The 7,686-nt window shown below is 39.1% G+C and overlaps 1 long non-coding RNA gene across 1 annotated transcript; it reads right to left on the bottom strand.

Annotated features, from left to right (window-relative positions):
* Positions 1-200: 200 nt before the first annotated feature.
* On the bottom strand, positions 201-6,921 carry LOC101673018. Its single transcript, XR_198378.3, has 3 exons — positions 6,575-6,921; positions 2,637-2,709; positions 201-767 (listed from the first exon to the last, which is right to left on the bottom strand). It is a non-coding gene; the product is annotated as an uncharacterized LOC101673018 (long non-coding RNA).
* Between the last annotated feature and the right edge of the window lie 765 nt (positions 6,922-7,686).

The raw sequence follows: 7,686 nt of genomic DNA, 5'->3' as shown, positions 1-7,686 counted from the left end.
GGGGGCGAGTGAGGAAGAGAGAGAATCTTAAGCAAGCTGCACACCCAGCATAAAGCCTGAAGCAGGGCTTGATCTCACAACCCTGAGATCATAACTTTAGCCAAAATTAAGAGTCGGTCCCTTAACCAAATGAGCCACCCAGGTTCCCCTCCATTGCCACTTCCTGATGATGCAAGGGAGAAGAATGAGGCACAAACAAGTCAGCTGCAAGAGAAAGGGAGCAGGGGGTAACAGTGGAAAAGACTGTTGCCCCGAACAACTCCTCAGCCCCGCTTTTATTAGATATGGACAGTAATCCACAGAAGAGCCAAAGAAGGCCAAACTTTAGTCATGCACCTTGTAGATAAACAAGGAGGGCAAAATCCTGGACAAGCCGTAGAAAGTTTATAGTTGAACAAGCACATTCAAAGGACTTATTTAACTAGCCACAGGCGCTCTGGGGCTGGGGTGGGGGAGGGGGACAGGGGGCGGAGATAATGGAAAAATGAAGCAGAGGACCTTCTGCCCTGAGTGGGCTGGGTGTTCCCAGCTGCTTGGCTTCAAGGCCATATACCATCCTCTCCCCCAGAGACCTGTTGCCAGTATGTGTATTTCTTAAGGCTGTATCTAAACGTGCTTGGTAAGTAGTAAAATTTCCCATGGGTTATATGTTAAGTAATACATTGTTCTGAGGGATAGTTGCATCTCCCTCTTTTTGTTTGTGCAGAAGAAAAGTCAATTTTGTAACTTCTTGATCCATCAGTCGTTGGAAGAATTTTCGCCTGCATCTGAGGACGAAGCATAAAAAGATTATAGCAATAGAAAGAATAATCATTCCACCTATAACGCCAAGACCAGTTTGTTTGATCCAAGTAAAAGGGTTTAAATTAGATAGAATATCTAATCCTTTGAGCAAAACTCACTCCTGGAACTGATTGTAATGATGAGTGACTAATACTTTGAATAGTATCTTTTTTTAAGACTTTATTTATTTATTTTACAGACAGAGACCACAAGTAGACAGAGAGGCAGGCAGAGAGAGAGGAAGGGAAGCAGGCTCCCTGCTGAGCAGAGAGCCTGATGCCGGGTTTGATCCCAGGACCTGGGGATCATGACCTGAGCCAAAGGCAGAGGCTTTAACCCACTGAGCCACCCAGGTGCCCCTTGAATAGTATTTTCAAGTTGTTTAATATCTAAAGTTAGATTATCACCATAATGAATAGTAATATGACAGCAAATTTTGTTCCATGATATTTCTGATTCATTATGGGCATGGGGAGTAACACAGAAGGAAGAAACATATCAGTCACATAAAATGTGAAACCTAAGCTTTATATTTTGATGATCATCTCTTATATATATCATGGCTGCTTCTAAATCAGAGATACCTTTATCTAATTTTTGATCTGTGATCATTTCTTGATTCCAAGCTTTGCTAGCATTCTCCTGCCATTGCTGTACAAATAGTGTGGTTTGTACAGTTTGGTGCAAGGCTATTCCTGTAGTGGTAGCTGTAGCAGTAATGGCTATAATTCCTATAATAGCTGTTATAAGCAACACAAGAAATCTTTTTGTTTTATGTACCCAGTCCTTTAAAATTGTTAAAAGTACATGTATATCTGGAGAGCTTTCCCAAACATGGTGGTGTTTCACCAGTAACCAGATGCCTATTCTTCTTCTAACTATGAGAATGATAGAGTTGTCTGTATAAACATTTTTATCCACACAGGTGAACATTTTACATCTGGGACAGTTTATTTCCCTATTGTTATGATCAAAAGTCATTTTTCCAATAACAAGAACATAGGGATATCTAACACAAGCTTTTACCCATTTTTCTTTCATTAGGAAAAAGGAGAATGCATAGTTATTAGACTGATAAATGTAAGAGATGTTCCAAACTCTTATGTGATTCAAAGTGGTGGTGACCTTCTATAAATTCTTTTGTCTTTTATGATAATTAACAAAAGGGGATGGCACCAAAAGTCCTTGCCCACGCCAGGCCAGAGGTGCATCTCCTGAGGTTAAGGTTTGTGGTAAAATAAGACCATCCAAAACTTGTCATTTTAAATTTTGATGAGAGGAGCAGGGTCTCCCAGTGCAATTGGTGACTGCCATCCCCTTAGGCGACCAGTCCCATACAATTCCATAGAAATCATTAATAACAATACTGGGGTGAGAAGCTCCACAATCCTCCCATAAAGGGTGAATGCCCTCATCAGACCACATTTGTGTTAGTTTGCATTCGGGAATAAGGGGTGTTGCTGTGCTGTAGCTAGGACCTTAATATTCATTGGCTGGGAATCCTTTAGTGGAGAGTAAATGTAACTGAACTTTAGTTAGATAATTATTGGTAGGAAAGTCCACCAACCATCTTTGATCATTAGGGATAAGACAACTGGAATGATTGCCAATACATATTGGTCTGTGTTGATATCCTAAGGTAAGATTAATATTTGTGCCTTCCTCTAGAGGCAAGAGTGGCAATCTAAGATCCAAAATTCCAGGCATTTAAATAAATTGGTATTTTGAGGCATTTAAATAAATTGGTATTATATCTTTTCTCCACTCTTCTGGATGGAGTAGGGGAGGATTGGGTATATAGGCCTAAGGTAAGTAAAGTTATTTATTTTTGCATAACATCCAGGAAGACTTACGGCTGTGATGAGGGTCATCATATTACATCAGAGGTAGAAACAGTAGCAGTTTCGATGTGCTGCAAAACATATACTGTATATAAAGAATCAGATAACAGATTAAATGCAGAAGAAACATCTTGAAACAATGTAATAATCACCATTAATTCTAATTTTTGTGATGAAGGACCAGTAGCAGATATATGACCTTTGAGATAGGACCATAATAATAGGCTTTGCCTTTGACAGAGCGTTCAGAAAAATAAGTAGGGGCATCTGTTATTGGATTTTCAGAAGTAATTTTAGGAAGGACAAAAGCAGTATGTTTTAAAAAGGAAACAATAGGTAAAGAGGGATAATGAGAAGAAGTGTTTCCAGTAAAGCCACTAAGGGCTATTTGCTAATTAAAATTATTTTGGAATGCTGTTTCAATTTGTGTCTTATTTAAAGGCAGAACAATAACCTGTGGGTCATATCCCTGTATTTGGCGAGTTCTTTTTCTTCTTAATTGAATAATACTGCCAATATGGTCTATATATGTAGTGAGTTTTTTAACAGTATTCTTCAGAAGAAAAACCCATTCTATGATTTGTTTTTCCTGAATAATTAATCCAGTGGGTATATGTGGGATATGAAAAATAAGAAGATCGAATAGTATCTCAGGTTGGACTCTATCCATTTGCATTGGTTGAATCTGGCTTTCAACAAATTGTAATTCTTTAAAGGCCTCTTTTGATAGGATCCTAGGGCTGTTTAAATTAGGATCTCCCTTTAAAGAGGCAAATCGATGCTGCAAAGCACAAGTGGGAATTCCAGTTTTAGGTCTTATCCAATTAGTGTCTCCCAATAATTTTTGCAAATCATTCAAGGTTGTAATTTTATTTCTACAGATTTGAACTTTCTGTGGTTTAACTGAGGTCCTGTCCATAATGAACCCCAAATATGAGAAAGGTGTGGTGACTTGGTGACTCTGGAGATAGGGTCAATTTTTTTGAGCTATAATTAGTTTGTATTTTTCAAATTGTAATTTAAACAATTTAAATGTATCCTGCAACTGCATGTTATCAGAGGCTGCACATAATATATCATCTATATAATGGATAAGATAAATTTGTGGAAATTGATTTCTGACCAGCTGTATAACTTTTGTCACATACTCCTGACAGAGAGTGGGGCTATTTAACATTCCTTGTGGTAAAACTCTCCATTGATATCGTTTGGCTGGTTCTTTTCAATTTATACTGGGAATAGTGAAAGCAAAACGGGGGAAGTCTTCCTTAATAAGTGGTATAGTATAAAAGCAATCCTGCAAATCTGTGATAATTATTGACCATTCGTGTGGGACTAGATTAGGTGAAGGTCATCCAACTTGGAGAGACCCCATGAGTTGGATAACAGAATTAACCATACACAGGTCTGTTAGAAGTCTCCATTTTCCTGATTTTTTTCTTAATAACAAAGACCGGTGAATTCCAAGGACCGTGGGATTCTTTATTATGCCCTTTTCTTATCTGTAATAAGAGTAAGTAATTTCTCTTGTGTTAAGGACCACTGCTCCACACAAATAGGTTTGTCATTCTTCCAAATTAACTTAATGGGTTTAGGAGCAGTGGCCCTCTGTGAAAAATCTGGGAATCCTCCTTAGGGGAAGGTGTAACCAGAGAGGCTTCCCATTGACTTAGTAAATCTCGCCCCCAAAAGTTAATGGGTAAGTCTACAGTATATGGCTGTAAATAACCCTTTGACCCTTGGGTCCTTCACAGAGAAGAATATTGGAGCTCTGACGTACATTGCCAACCTGTCCTAATCCTATAATAGTAACAGAAGAGGAATTATATGGCCATTTTTTAGGCCAAATGTAATGAGTTTATGATAGAGACATCAGCTCCAGTAACAATTAGACCTGAAAAATTCCTTTCCTTGTATTTTAAGATGACAAATTGGTCTATCTTGATAAATTTTCTCAAATATGCTCCAGTTTTTCCAGTACTTCCAAACCCAATGGAGTTTCTTTGTTTGTTTTTAGATTGACCCTGGAGATAGGGTAAAAGTAGCAACTGGGCAATGCAGTCTCCTTTTTGAAAATGGTATGGATGGATCTGCAGTAGTTAATATCACTGAAATTTCATCAGTATAATCTGAATAATAACACCAGTGTGAACTAGTACTCCTTTTGAAGTAAGGCCAGATCTCCCCAAAAGTAACCCAGTGATTCCCTTTGGTAAAGGGCCATAAATATTAGTTGGAATTTTAGTGGGAAGCTTGGCAGGCATTAAGAGATAACCTTTGGGAATGGGGATATCTAATCCGGCACACCAGGTGTGGCGTGTAATAAATTTAAAATGGTACATTTGTTTGAAAGCTGGGCATTAAAGGAGAATTGGCCCCCTTGTTTTTCAGGGCTGAGGGCTTTCCCCGAAATAAGTTTCCCTGAAAGGGGAATCCATCCTTGCTAAATTTGGAATGACATTGACTTGCCTAATGGTTTCCCTTTGTACATTTAGGACAGAGACCAGGTGTTTTATTTTTTACATTTTGCAGAGAGAATTTTCCTTTTTGCCTACATTGAGCTTTAGTATGCCCTGCTTGCCCACAGCTGAAACACTGTCCTTTAAATTTTCCTGTGGTCAGAGCAGCCATTGCTTGAGCTAACAAATCAGCCTTGTAGGTCTCTGTTCCTACTCCTTGGCATAGCTTAATATAATCTGTCAATGTCCCCTTGCCTTTAAAGGGTGCTATCAATTTCTTACAATCAGCTTTGGCATTTTCATAAGCCAACAGCTGAAGAACGGTATCAGCAGCCTCACGATTATTTATCATTCTTTTGATAGCCTCTTGTAATCTTGCAAAAAAAATCAGTATAGGGTTCTTTTGGACCCTGTACCACCTTCTGAAAAGAAGAGCACTTCTCTCCTTGGGATCCTATTCTCTCCCAGGCTCTCAAACAGCAACGCTGGAGCTAATCAATAGTTTGATCATTCATTAGTACTGGTCTTGCACCTGGGTCCATGGCCCAACACCCATGAGCTGTTCCATGGAAATAGAAACATTACAAGCTCTGCTATGGGCAGCTGCGGTTTCTGCATGATCTTGCCACCATGTTTTAAACTGCAAGAATTCATTTGAAGATAGAACTGTTGTTAACAAGGACCAATCAATCAGAATAAGTCGATTGCCTTCTGTGATGCCTTGAATGATTCCCATTGTAAATGGAGAATTAACTCCATAGTTTGGTACTGCTTGTTTTAGTTCCTTCAATAATTTAAAGGAAAATGGCACATGCTTGGCCTCATAGATATCATTAGGATCACTAGGATCATGTCCCAGAGCGACAGGTTCTCTAGTAATAACCAGGAAATTAAAATGAAAGGCATCTAGGTCTCCCGCTTGCTGTGCTTCAAGGAGGCCCTTTTGAATGGCTGATAGCAAGAATTCTTCATTTTTTTCACTAAATGGTGCCTTCTCATCGAATGATGGAGCCGATGGCAGCAGTGCCATTTGCACCTTTTCTTCTGGTATTGGAGGAGGGGGAAGAGATTCCTTCCTTTATATATTCCTTTACGATGGCCTTAGTAATTTCTTTCTCCTCCTGGATGGCATGTTCACGTTCCTCTTTTTTAGTTTCTCCTGAACATTCATTATCGCTCTCCGAATCAGGGGTTTGTAAAGATTCCAAAATGGAGCAAATGAGGGTCCAAACCATTGGAATTGGTTTTCCTTTAGCATGCAAAAGTTTTAACTCAAGACCTACTTCTTCCCATGTCTGTAAATCTAAAGTCCCTAATATAGGGAACCAGGAGCAATGTTCTTTAATCACTTTTTTTTTTTTTTTTAAAGCTCCATAAGTTGGCCCTTGCTCCTCCCGCCTTTAGGAGTTGTCTTAGTAAGCAAACATAAGGGCAATAATCGTTTGTGCTCTCTAGATTACCCATACCCTGCGATAAGTACCCACAACTCACCAGCAGGAAAAAGGCCCGGCCATGCAAAAACTCACATGGGGGTTTCTTCTCCTGTTTCATTTCGGTCCCTGTTCGGGCACCACTTGCCGCTTCCTGACGGTGCACAGGAGAAGAACGAGGCACAAACAAGTCAGCTGCAAGAGAGAGGGAGCAGGGGACAACAGTAGAAAAGACTGTTGCCCCAAACAACCCCTCAGTCCCGCTTTTATTAGATATGGACAGTAATCCACAGAAGAGCTGAAGAAGGCCAAACATTAGTCATGTGCCTTGTAGATAAACAAGAAGGAAGGTAAAATATGTCTGGACAAGCAGTATAAAGTTTATACTTGAACAAGCACATTCAAAAGACTTATTTAACTAGCCACAGGTGCTCTGGGCTTGGGGGGAGATAACGGAAAAATGTTGCCAGTATGTGTTTTTCTTAAGGCTGTATCTAAACGTGCTTGATAACTAGTAAAATTTCCCATGGGTTATATTTTAAGTAATACATTGTTCTGAGGGGCAGTTGCACTCTATCTCTAGTGTTCCTAGTACAAAGTAACTATGATGTGCCTAATGGAAAAAAATACATATTTTAGATAAGCTTTGTTCAGGTTTAACTTAGACTGTTACCATGATTTATATCTCAATGAATGAATAATATATATTTAAAAATTGGTTTTCAACCAGAAACACACAGAGAATGTGGTCGTGTATTGATCAGTGGGTGGAAATGTGACCAGAGGCTGCTGGAAAATTAACCCTGTATCCACAGGGACAATGATTCAGTGTTTCCTAATTTGGGACTTGCAATGACTTCATAGAATAGAGTCTATTTTTATGCTATAAATAATGAGAATCAGGTGTGTGTGTGTTCATGGATGAGTGCAGGCTTACTGACAGCCACTTACCATTATTTTTGGTTTCTAAATATCACTGGCACTAACAAGACTTCTTGTCCAGGAATAACTTATACCAGAAAGCGAAGACGTGCTCAAAGAATGATAAAGATATGTCAAAGTATATAAAAGCCTGCTTGATGGTTCTCTCAGTGAGAATTATCTAGAACAATTGGGCATCAAAATAATTAAAACTATCAGATTATACCCCCTTTCATAAAACAGGAACTCATG

The sequence above is a fragment of the Mustela putorius genome, unplaced genomic scaffold (genome assembly GCF_011764305.1).
Source record: "Mustela putorius furo isolate JIRA1106 unplaced genomic scaffold, ASM1176430v1.1 tig00000407_pilon_pilon_pilon, whole genome shotgun sequence".
Lineage (NCBI taxonomy): Eukaryota > Metazoa > Chordata > Mammalia > Carnivora > Mustelidae > Mustela > Mustela putorius.
The sequence above is the reverse complement of the archived record's forward strand: the minus strand, read 5'-3'. Positions and strand labels throughout refer to the sequence as shown.